A 12,953-nucleotide genomic window follows, 5' to 3' on the forward strand; every position below is an offset into this window, starting at 1 on the left:
GGGCGCGGTGGCTCACGCCTGTAATCCCAGCACTTTGGGAGGCCGAGACAGGTGGATCACGAGGTCAAGAGATAGAGACCATCCTGGTCAACATGGTGAAACCCCATCTCTACTAAAAATACAAAAAATTAGCTGGGCTTGGTGCCTGTAATCCCAGCTACTCAGGAGGCTGAGGCAGGAGAATTGCCTGAACCCAGGAGGCGGAGGTTGCGGTGAGCCGAGATCGCGCCATTGCACTCCAGCCTGGGTAAGGAGAGCGAAACTCCATCTCAAAAAAAAAAAAAAAAAAAGAACTTTTAAATTAACTTCTAGATAAAATGGAAAGTTCAAACTGAAATTACTTTTAAAGGTATGGAAAAATACTAATGAAGAAGCAAAGTGACTGAAGCCAAAAACCTGAATTCAAATAATTAGTTCTACCAATATTAGCTTAATACTGCAGAAAAACGGTGATTCTGAACACATGTAGGTGTTCTCTGCAGTGGAGTATTATCAATTTAGCAATTTGTGCAAAAACATAAATTTGGTTTTCTTTTTCACTTTTATTTTAGGTTCAGGGCTACATGCATAGGTTTTTAAAAATAATTAATTAATGTTTTTTTAGATGGAGTCTCTCTCTGTTGCCCAGGCTGGAATGCAGTGGCACAATCTTGGCTCACGACAACATCTGCCTCCTGGGTTCAAACAATTCTCCTGCCTCAGTCTCTCCGGTAGCTGGGATTACAGGTGCCTACCACCATGCCTGGTGAACTTTTGTATATTTAGTAGAGATGGGGTTTCTCCATGTTGGCCAGGCTGGCCTCAAACTCCTGACCTCAATGATCTGCCCACCTCGGCCTCCCAAAGTGCTGGATTACAGGCATGAGCCACAGTGCCCAGCCTATTTTTTTATATAGGTAAACTACTTGTCATGGGGAGTTCCATGTACAGAGTATTTCATCACCCAGGTAATAAGCATGGTACCTGACAAGTAGATTTTAGACCCTTCCTCTCATTCCATCCTCTACCCTCAAGTAGGCCCTGGTGTCTATCATTCCCTTCTTTGTGTCCATGTGTACCCAATGTTTAACTCTCACTTGTAAGCGAGAACATGTGGTAGTTGGTTTTCTGATTCTGCATTCATTTGCTTAGGATGATGACCTCCAGCTCCATCCATGTTGCTGCAAAAGATATGATCTCATTCTTTTCTTATGGCTGTGTAGCATTCTATGGGGGACGTGTACCACATTTAATTTATCCGGCCTACTGTTGATGGGCATCTAGGTTGATTTCATGTCTTTGCTGTTGTGAATAGTATTGTGATGAACAAACATATACATGTGTCTTTTTGGTAGAATAATTTATATTATTTTGGGTAAATCTCAGTAATGGGATTCCTGGATTAAATGCCAGTTCTGTTTCAAATTCTTTGAGAAATCTTGAAACTGCTTCCCACAGTGGCTCAACTAATTTTCATTGCCACCAGCAGTGTATAGACATTTTCTTTTTCTGCAACCTTGCTAGCATCTGTTATTTTTTGACTTTTTAATAGTAGCCATTCTTACTGGTGTGAGATGGTATCTCATTGTGGTTTGATTTGCATTTCTCTAATGACTAGTGATATTGAGCATTTTTTCATGTGCTTGTTGGCTGACGGTATGTCTTCTTTTGAAAAGTGTCTGTTTATGTCTGCTGCCCACTTTTTAATGGAGTAGTTTGTTTTTTGCTTGTTAATTTAAATTTCTTATAGATTCTGGATATTGGACCTTTGTCAGATGCACAGCATACATACATTTTATCCTATTCTGTAGGTTGTCTGTTTATAGTTTCTTTTGCTATGCAGAAGCTTTTTAGTTTAATTAGGTCTCGTTTGTCAATTTTTGTTTTTGTTGCAATTGCTTTTAGTGTTTTCCTCATGCAGTCTTTGCTAGGGCCTATACACAGGATGGTATTTCTTAAGTTATCTTCCAGAGTTTTTATAATTTTAGGTTGTACATTCAAATCTTTAATCCATCTTGAGTTGATTTTTATATGTGGTGTAAGGAAGGGGTCGAGTTTCAATCTTCTGCATGTGGCTAATAGGGAAAGACTCCCTATTCGATATTCAATATGGAAAGATTCCCTATTCAATATTCAATAGGGAGTCTTTCCCTATTCAATGGGTAGTCTTTCCATATTGCTTATTTTTGTCAACTTTGTTGAAGATTAGATGGTTGTAAGTGTGTGGCAATGCTTTTGGGCTCTATTCTGTTCCATTGGTCTCTGTGGTACTTTGTACCAGTACCATGCTGTTTTGGCTACTATAACCTAGAAGTATAGTTTGAAGTGAGGTGATGTGATGTCTCCAGTATTTTTTTTTTCTTCCATATGAATTTTAAAATAATTTTTTCATGTGAAGAATGTCATTGGTAGTTTGGTAGGAATAGCATCGACTCTAAATAGCTGTGGGCAGTATGGACATTTTAACACTGTTGATTCTTTCTATCCAGGAACATGGAATGCTTTTCTGTTAGTTTGTGATTTCTTTGATCAGTGTTTTGTAATTTCTCATTGTGGAGGTTTTTCACCTCCCTGGTTTGCTGTATTCCTAGGTGTTTTATTCTTTTTGTGGCTATTGTGAATGTGATTGTGTTCTTGATGTGACTCTCAATTAGACATAGTTGGTGTATAGAAATGTTACTAAATTTTGTATGTTGATTTTATATCCGGAAACTTTGCTGAAGTTGCTTATTAAATCTAAGAACTTTCGGGTAGAGGCTATGGAGTTTTCTAGGTATAGAATCATATCATCTGAAAATATAGTCTGACTTTCTTTCTATTTGGATGTCTCTTACTTCTTTTTCTTTCCTGATTGCTCTAGCTAAGAATTACAGTACTATGTTGCATAGAAGTGGGCATCTTTGTCTTGTTCTGGATCTCAAGGATTCAGATTTCCTTAGTTTTTATATGTACTTTTTCTGTTCCAGGAGCTCATCCAGGATACCATGTTATGTCTAGTTGTCACGTCTCCTTAGACTTCCCATGGTTATGACAGTTTCTCAGAGTTTCCTTGTTTTTAATGAGTATATTTGTTTTCTGTGGCTGCTGTTTCTAATTACCATGAATTTTATTGTTTAAAATAATATAAATATGTTCTGCCACAGTTCTGGAGGCTAGAAGTCTGAAGTCCTGCAGGGCCACACTCTGATGGGGGACTCTAGGGGAAATTGTTTCTTGCCTTTTCCAGCTTCTGGCATTCCTGAGCTGGGGCTGCATCATTCTAGTCTCTGCTTTCATCTTCACGTTACCTTCTCCTGTGTGTGTCTCTGTGTTAAATCTCCCTCTGCCTCTACTTTATCAGGACACTTGTGGTTTAGGGCCTGCCACATTTAGGGCCCATCCAGATAATGTAGGTAATCTCATCTCAACATGAGGCTTTTCCCAAACAAGTTCTGGGACCTGGCATCCTTGGGTATCCATTTTCCATCCTTGGGTCCATTATCCATCCTTGGATATCCATTATCCAACTTGTTACAATAACCTTAAGTGTTTTGAGGAATACTGAAAAGGTATTTTATAGAATGCCTTCTATTGGACTTTCACTGTTGTTTTTCCCCATAATTAGACTGGGGTTATGAACTTTTAGAAGGTGAAACACAGAAATAAAGTGACATTTTCATCACATCATATAAATGGCACATATGATATGCATTACTTATCACTGTTGATGTTGATCTTGATCACCTGGCTGAGGTGATGTTTGCTAGATTTTTTTAAATTGTAAAGGTAATCTTTGTTTCTCATCTTTCATACTGCATTCTTTGTAAGGAGGTCAGTTTGCAGAGGACACAGTTAAGGAGTGGGCAGTGATGCTCGTTTTCTATGAGATATCATATATACAATAAATTATTTGGGATTTTTCCATAGAGGGGAAATGAAACTTTTCTTATCTCTCTCATTTATTTTCTTATTCAATCATTTACTTATTTTAGAATAGACTCACAAGTATATATAAACACATATATACATATATATGTGTATGTGTGTATATACATGTATTTATATATTTAATTATTATACTTGAAGTTCTGAGATACATGTGCAGAATATGCAGGTTTTTTACATAGGTATCCGCATGCCATGGTGGTTTGCTGCACCCTTCAACCCGTCATCTACATTAGGTATTTCTCCTAATGCTATCCCTCCCCTAAGCCCCGTTCCCTGACAGGCCCTGATGTGTGATGTTCCCTTCCTTGTGTCCATGTGTTCTCATTGTTCAACTACCACTTATGAGTGAGAACATGTGGTGTTTCATTTTCTATTCTTTTGTTAGTTTGCTGAGAATGATGGCCTCCAGCTTCATCCATGTCACTTCAAAGTACAAGAACATCATTCTTTAGGGTTGCATAGTATTCCTTGGTGTATATATGTCACATTTTCTTTATCCAGTCTATCATTGAGGGCATTTGGGTTGCTTTCAAGTCTTTGCTATTGTGAATAGTGCTGCAACAAACATATGTGTGCATGTGTCTTTATAGTAGAATGATTTATATTTCTCTGGGTATATACCCAGTAATGGGATTACTGGGTCAAATGGTATTTCTAGTTGTAGATTCTTGAGGAATCACCATACTGTCTTTCACAATACTTGAATTAATTTATGCTTCCACCAACACTGTAAAAGTGTTCCTATTTCTCTACATCCTCTCCAGCATCTATTGTTTCATTAGTTTTTGTTTATTTTTTTTTTTAGATGGAGTCTTGCTCTCTCACCCAGGTTAGAGTGCAGTGGTGTGATCTCAGTTCACTGAAACCTCTGCCTCCCTGGTTCAAACAATTCTCCTGCTTCAGCCTCCTGAATAGCTGAGACTACAAGCACGCACCACCAAGCCTGGCTAATTTTTTGTATTTTAAGTAGAGATGGGGTTTCACCGTGTTAGCCAAGATGGTCTTGATCTCCTGACCTCATGATCTGCCTGCCTCAGCCTCCCCAAAGTGCTGGGATTATAGGTGTGAGCCACTGCACCCGGCTATTTTCTGACTTTTTAATGATCACCATTAGTGTGAGATGGTATCTCATTGTGATTTTGATTTGTATTTCTCTAATGATCAGTGATGATGAGCTTCTTTTCATGTTTGTTAGCTGCATAAGTGTCTGTTTATATCCTTTGTCCACTTTTTTGATGGTGTTGTTTTTTTCTTGCAAATTTGTTTAAGTTCTTTGTAGATTCTGGATATTAGCCCTTTGTCAGATGGATAGATTGCAAAAATTTTCTCCCATTCTGTAGATTGCCTGTTTACTCTGATGATAGTTTCTTTTGCTGTGCAGAAGCTCTTTAATTAGGTCTCATTTGTCAATTTTGGCTTTTGTTGCCATTGTTTTTAGTTTTCCCCCAGTTTTCCCAACACCATTTCTTAAATCAGGAATCCTTTCCCCTTTGCTTGTTTCTGTTAACTTTGTCAAAGATCAGATGGTTGTAGATGTGTGGTGTTATTTTTGAGGCCTCTATTCTGTTCCATTGGTCTATATATCTGTTTTGTTACCAAGTACATGCTGTTTTGGTTACTGTAGCCTTGTAGTATAGTTTGAAGTCAGGTAGCATGATGCCTACAGCTTTGTTCTTTTTGCTTAGGATTGTCTTGGCTATATGGGCTCTTTTTTGGTTCCATATGAAATTTAAGGTAGTTTTTCTAATTCCATGAAGAAAGTCAGTGGTAGCTTGATGGGAATGGTACTGAATCTATGAATTACTTTGGGCACTGAGGACATTTTCATGATAATTGATTCTTTCTATGCATAAACATGGAATATTTTTCCATTTGTTGGTGTTCTGTCTTATTTCCTTGAGCAGTGGTTTGTAGTTCTCCTTGAATATGTCCTTTACATCCCTTGTAAGTTGTATTCCTAGATATTTTATTCTCTTTGTAGCAATTGTGAATGGGAGTTCACTTATGATTTGGCTCTCTGTTGGTCTATTTTTGGTGTATAGGAATGCTTTGATACAAATACACATTGATTTTGTATCCTGAGACTTTGCTGAAGTTGCTTATCAGTTTAAAGAGATTTTGGTCTGAGACAATGATGTTTTATAAATATATGATCATGTCATCTGCAAACAGAGACATTTTGACTTCCTCTCTTGCTATTTAAATACCCTTTATTTCTTTCTCCTGCCTGATTGTCCTGGCCAGAACTTTCAATACTATGTTGAATAGGAATGGTGAGAGAGGGCATCTTTGTCTTGTGCTAGTTTTCAAAGGGAATGCTTCAATTTTTGCTCATTCGGTGTGATACTGGCTGTGGGTTTGTCATAAATAGCTCTTACTAGTTTGAGATACATTCCATCAATAGGTCGTTTATTGTGAGTTTTTAGCATGAAGGGGTGTTGAATTTTATCAAAGGCCTTTTCTGCATCTCTTGAGATAATCAGGTGGCTTTTATCATTGGTTCTGTTTATGTTATGGGTGATGTTTACTTTTTGCATATGTTGAACCAGCCTTGCATCCCAGGGGTGAAGCCAACTTGAATGTGGTAGCTAAGCTTTTTGATGTGCTGCTGGATTCAGTTTGCCAATATTTTATTGAGGATTTTCACATATTCATCAGGGAGATTAGCCTGAAATTTTCTTGTTTTGCTGTGTCTCTGACAGGTTGTAGTATCAGATTGATGACCTCATAAGATGAGTTAGAGAGGAAACCCTCTTTTTCTGTTGTTTGGAATCATTTCAGAAGGAATGGTACCAGCTCCTCTTTGTACCTATGGTAGAATTTGGCTGTGAATCTGTCTGATCCTGGGCTTCTTTTTTGGTTGGCAGGCTATTAATTACTGCCTCAATTTCAGAACTTGTTATCGGTCTATTCAGGGATTCAACATCTTCCTGATTTAGTCTTGGGAGGATGTATGTATCCAGGCATTCATCCATTTCTTTTAGATTTTCTCATTTATTTGTGTAAGGTATTTATAGTATTCTGTGATGGTAATTTGTATTTCTGTGGGATCAGTGGTGATACCCTTTTATCTTTTTTTATTGTATCTGTTTGATTCTTCTCTCTTTTCTTCTTTATTAGTGTGGCTAGTGGTGTATCTATTTTGTCTATCTTTTAAAAAAATAGCTCCTAGATTTATTGATTTTTTTGAAGGGTCTTTTCTGTCTCTGTTTCCTCCAGGTCTGCTCTGATCTGTTATTTCTTGTCTTCTACTAGCTTTTGAATTTCTTTGCCTTGCTTCTCTAGCTCTTTTAATTATGATGTTAGGGTGTCAATTTTAGATATTTCCTGCTTTCTTCTGTTGGCATTTAGTACTATAAATTTCCCTCTAAAAACTGCTTTAGCAGTGTCCCAGAGATTCTGGCACATTGTATCTTTTTCTCATTGGTTTCAAATAACTTACTTATTTCTACCTTAATTTTGTTATTTATGTGGTAGTCGTTCAGGAGCAAATTGTTCAGTTTCCATGTAGTTTGTGGTTCGTTGTGAGTGAGTTTCTTAATCCTGAGTTCTAATTTGATTGCACTGTAGTCTAAGAGATAGTTTGTTATGATTTCCATTGTTTTGCACTTGCTGAGGAGTGTTTTACTTTGTTATGTGGTCAATTTTAGAATAAGTTTGATGTAGTACTGAGAAAAATGTACATTCTGTTGGTCTAGGGTGGAGAGTTCCATAGATGGCTATTAGGTCTGCTTGGTCTTGAGCTGAATTCAAGTCCTGAATATCATTGTTAATTTTCTGTCTCATTGATCTGTCTAATATTGACCACGGGGTGTTAACATCTCCCACTATTATTGTGTTGAAGTTGAAGTCTCTTTGTAGGTCATTAAGAACTTGCTTTATGAATCTGGGTGCTCCTGTACTGGGTACATATTTATTTTAGGATAGTTACCTCTTCTTGTTGCATTGATCTTTTTATCATTATGTCATGCCCTTCTTTGTCTTTTTTGATCTTTGTTGGTTTAAAGTCTGTTATTATCAGAGACTAGGATTGTAATCCCTGCTTTTTTTTTTTCACTTTCCATTTGCTTGCTAAGTATTCCTCCATCTCTTTATTTAGAGCCTACGTGTGTCTTTGCATGTGAGATTGGTCTCCTGAATGCAGCACACTGATGGGTCTTGACTCTTTACCCAATCTGCCAGTCTGTGTCTTTTAATTGGGGCATTTAGCCCATTTACATTTAAGGTTAATGTTGTTATGTGAATTTGATCCTGTCATTACGATGCTAGCTGGTTATTTTGCCTGTTAGTTGATACAATTTCTTCATAGTGTTGATGGTCTTTACAATTTCATATGTTTTTGCAGTGGCTGATATCGGTTGTTCCTTTCCATGTTTAGTGCTTCCTTCAGGAGCTCTTGTAAGGCAGGCCTGGTGGTGACAAAATCTGTTAACATTTGCTTGTCTGTAAAAGATTTTATCTCTCCTTCACTTGTGAAGCTTCGTTTGGCTGGACGTGAAATTCTGGATTGAAAATTCTTTTCTTTAATAATGCAAATATTGGCCTCCATTCTCTTCTGGCTTGTAGGGTTTCTGCAGAAAGATCTGCTGTTAGTCTGAGGGGCTTGCCCTTGTGGGTAACCTGACCTTTCTCTCATGCCCTTAACATTTTTTTCCTTCATTTCATCCTTGGTGAGTCTGACAATTGTGTGTCTTGGGGTTGCTCTTCTCAAGGAGTATCTTTGTGGAGTTCTCTGTATTTCCTGAATTTTAATGTTGATTTGTCTTGCCAGGTTAGGGAAGTTCTCCTGGATAATATCCTGAAATGTGTTTTCCAACTTTGTTCCATTCTTTCCATCACTTTCAGGTACACCAATCAAATGTAGGTTTGGTCTTTTCATAGTCCCATGTTTTTTGGAGGCTTTGTTTGTTTCTTTTCATCCTTTTTTCTCTAATCTTGTTTTCAAGCTTTATTTCATTAAGTTGTTCTTCAATCTCTGATAACCTTTCTTATGCTTGATCGATTCAGCTGTTGATACTTGTGTATGCTTCATGAAGTTCTCATGCTGTGTTTTTGAGCTCCATCAGTTCATTTATGTTCTTCTCTAAACTGGTTATTCTAGTTAGCAATTCCTGTAACCTTTTTCCAAGGTTCTTAGCTTCCTTGCATTGGTTAGAACATGCTCCTTTAGCTCAGAGGGGTTTGTTATTACCCACTTTCTGAAGCCGACTCCTGTTAATTCATCAAACTTGTTCTTTGTTCAGTTTTATTGGTGGTGAGGAGTTGTGTCCCTTTGGAGGAGAAGAGGTGTTCTGGGTTTTGGAATTTTCAAGCCTTTGAACTGGTTTTTCCTTATCTTTGTGGATTTATCTACCTTTGGTTTTTTATTTTGGTAAGCTTCAGATGGAGTTTCTCCGTGGATGTCCTTTTTGTTGATGTTGATGCTATTCCTTTCTGTTTGTTAGTTGTCCTTCTAACAGTCAGGCCTCTCTGCTACAGGTCTGCTGGAGTTTACTGGAGGTCTACTCCAGACCCTGTTTGCTTGTATCACCAGTGGAGGCTGCAAAACAGCAACAATTGCTGCCTCTTCCTTCCTCTGGGAGCTTCATCCCAGAGGGCCACCTGCCAGATGCAGCCAGAGCTCTCCTGAATTAAGTGTCTGTTGACCCCTGCTGGGAGTTGTCTCCCAGTCAGGAGGCACAAAGTTCAGAGACCCACTTGAGGAGGCAGTCTGTCCCTTATCAGAGCTCAAGCACTGTGCTGGGAGATCCGTTGCTGTCTTCACAGCTCATAGGCAGGAATGTTGAAATCTGCTGATGCTGTGCCCAAAGCTGCCCTTTCCACCAGGTGCTCTGTCCCATGGAGATGGGATTTTGATCTATAAGCCCCTAACTGGAGTTGCTGACTTTCTTTCAGAGATGCCTTCCATTGAGAGGAGGAATCTAGAGAGGCTATGTGGCTACAGTGGCTTTACTGAGCTGTGGTGGGAAACAAAGCTTCCCACCACAGCTTTGTTTACACTGCGAGGGGAAAACTGCCTACTGAAACCTCAGTAATGGCAGATGCCGCTCCTGCCAAGCTCGAGTGTCCCAGTTCGACCTCAGACTGCTGTGCAGGCAGTGAGAATTTCTAGCCAGTGGATCTTAGCTTACTGTGTGCTCCATGAGGGTGGGGTCCGCTGAGCTAGACCACTTGGCTTCCTGGCTTTAGCCCCCTTTCCAGGGGAGTGAACAGTTCTGTCTTGCTGGCATTCGAGGCACCACTGGGGTATGAAAAAAACTCCTGCAGCTAGCTTGGTGTTGCCCAAATGGCCTCCCAGTTTTGTGTTTGAAACCCAGGGCCCTGGTGATGTAGGCACCTGAGGGGATCTCCTGGTCTGCAATTGCAAAGACCATGGGAAAAGCATAGTGTCTGGGCCTGAGTGCACTGTTCCTCATGGCACAGTCCCTCACCTCTTTCCTTGGTTAGGAGAGGGAGTTCCCCAACCCCTTGTGCTTCCTGGGTGAGGCAACGCCCCACCCTGCTTCAGCTTGCCCTCCGTGGGTTGCACCCACTGTCTAGCCAGTCCCATTGATATGACCTGGGTACCTCAGTTTGAAATGCAGAAATCACTCACCTTCTGCATTGATCTCACTGGGAGCTGCAGACTGGAGCTCTTCCTATTCTGTCATCTTGCCAGCCACTCTCACAGGTATGTATTTTATTCTTTGGGTAATAACTCAGTACTGTCTTCTTTATTTTTTTCTGCAAATTATTTTATCCTTGGCCATTGGGAGCTTTTTTACTTGGCTCTTGTGTCTCTTTGATACTTTCCTATCAGGGTAGGCTTTTTGTTTGTTTGTTTGCACTTCCTAATTTTCTGGCACTATAAGATCCTCCAGGCTTATCTTGTATATTTCCTACCTTAGTCATAGAATTAGCCATTTCTTCAAGAAGCCCTGTATCTTTTTCCTGGAGAATGGAATTACAAACCAAGAACTGGGTGCTATGTGTGCTCATGTTATGGGGGTGCTGTTTCTGTTAGGTCCTCTCAGCTGATAGAACAAGGAAATATATGTGTGTATACTAACCTGGTATGTATAGTTATCTATAAATACTTCTATATGTAAATTATCTGTATTAAGCTTAACATGAATTCACACTGACATCTGCAATTATGATCCATTACCATTTGGATTATTCCTGCCTACTTCCCTTGTTTATCTGTAATTTTCTACTCCAGTAGCGAGAAGCCTGGCTTCTAAAAGCTACCATTGTTTATTTAATTGTTCTGTTTCAGTACACAAGCCTAGCAGTATCAGAACGGTGAACTCATCCACCTGTGGGAAACAGCTTTGTTAACTGGGGTCCAGTGCCTTTCACCTTACAGACCTCACTCATTACCAAAGGACCTTAGATCAGCACCTTTCCCCCATGCTCCCTTCAGCAAGGCCTTTTATACATTTTAAACAAGAATTAGATACTTTTGTCACAATCATAATTCCTTCATGGAAACCCCCAATCTAAGAGATGACTTTTTAACTCAAAGACATTAGCTTTCACTTTTTGTTCTGTAAAGTTCTGTAGGTTATGACAAATGCATAATGTCATGTATCTAGCATTACATTGTTATACAGAACATTTTCACTGCCCCAAAGATCTCCTAGCCTAACAATTACCTATTCCATTCTCCCACTCCCTTTAATTCCTTGTTAACCACTGATGTTTTTACTGTCTCTATAATTTTGCCTTTTTCAGATTGTAATGTAATTGAAATCATAGTGTATGAAGACTTTTTCTGACTGGCTTCTTTGATGTAGCAGTAAGCTTTTGAAATTAATTAACGTCTGTTTTTTTTTTAATGATTTCCTTTTATTCTTAGAATTTTCATCTCTCTGCTTACAATACTCATATGTTCTTACATTTTGTCTACTTTTTCCATTTGAACTCTTTATATAATAATTACAGTTCTTTAAGATTCCTTATACGATAATTTCAAAATCTGTGTTGTATCTAAGTCTGGTTTTTATATTTGCTTTGTCTCTTTAGATTGTATTTTTGCTTGCTTTGGAGCACGCCTTGTCATTTTTTGTTGAAAGCTGGAAATGCTGTATTGGGTAATAGGAGCTGAGACAAATAAGCCTTTAGTTTTTTTCTGTTATTCTGGCTGGGAGTTTAATGTTTCCCATAGTGGTAGGTGCCAGAGGCTTCAGTTTCCTCTAGTGTCTTTATTTTTGCCTTCCATGTTGGCCTTGGATTGCTGAAAAAAGAACCTCTTAGAGAAGAATCTGTGTCTTGCAGCTCTTCTCACTGTAATCCGTTGTTGTGATACTGGAACCCTGCTGATGTAGTGGTAAGATGTGGAGGTGGGAAAGCATTTTATAAATTTGAGATGAAGTCTCACTTTTTAAATGTGCTTGTGTCTCTGTCCTGTAACATTCACAAATGTTTCTTAGCTTTTTTTCTTCCTCTACTTAAATGAGACAGGAAAGTTACAGGAAGCTAAAGTTGGATAACTGCTCTTCTCCTAGGCCAGATAAGACTTCAAATTAACGAATAGTGTTAAAAAAACCTCACCAAAACTCTTTTAACTTTAAAAACATTTTTTCCATTATTAATCTTGAATTAAGAACAGAATTTCTTGTTTTTCTTTTAATCTTTTAAACTGTCTCCTGTAATTTTGCTATATGTTGTAAGGTCAGTCTTTCAGCGTTTAATGTTCACATTTTGTCATGGCAGTAAAAAAGATGTTTTCAAACAAAGAATCAGAACCTGAAAAAAATGCTGTTAACAATAAATGTGCATTTCGGTGATAAAAGAAATAAAAACAAACAGAATTCTTGGGCCAGGAAGGGTGGCTCACACCTGTAGTCCCAGCACTTTGGGAGGCTGAGGTGGGCAGATCACTTGAGGTCAGGAGTTTGAGACCAGCTGGCCAACATAGCGAAACTCTGTCTCTACTAAAAATGCAAAAATTAGCTGGGCGTGGTGGCAGGTGCCTATAATCCCAGCTGGGCATGGTGGCTGGTGCCGATAATCCCAGCTACTTGGGAGGCTGAGTCAGGAGAATCGCTTGAACCTGGGAGGCA

General features: G+C 38.9%; 1 protein-coding gene across 11 annotated transcripts in view; it reads left to right on the forward strand.

Annotated features, from left to right (window-relative positions):
- Positions 1-12,953, forward strand: part of FXR1 (FMR1 autosomal homolog 1) — an 819,632-nt gene that overhangs the window by 196,249 nt on the left and 610,430 nt on the right. The gene's annotated exons all lie outside the window — the stretch shown is intronic.

The sequence above is a fragment of the Callithrix jacchus genome, chromosome 15 (genome assembly GCF_049354715.1).
Source record: "Callithrix jacchus isolate 240 chromosome 15, calJac240_pri, whole genome shotgun sequence".
Lineage (NCBI taxonomy): Eukaryota > Metazoa > Chordata > Mammalia > Primates > Cebidae > Callithrix > Callithrix jacchus.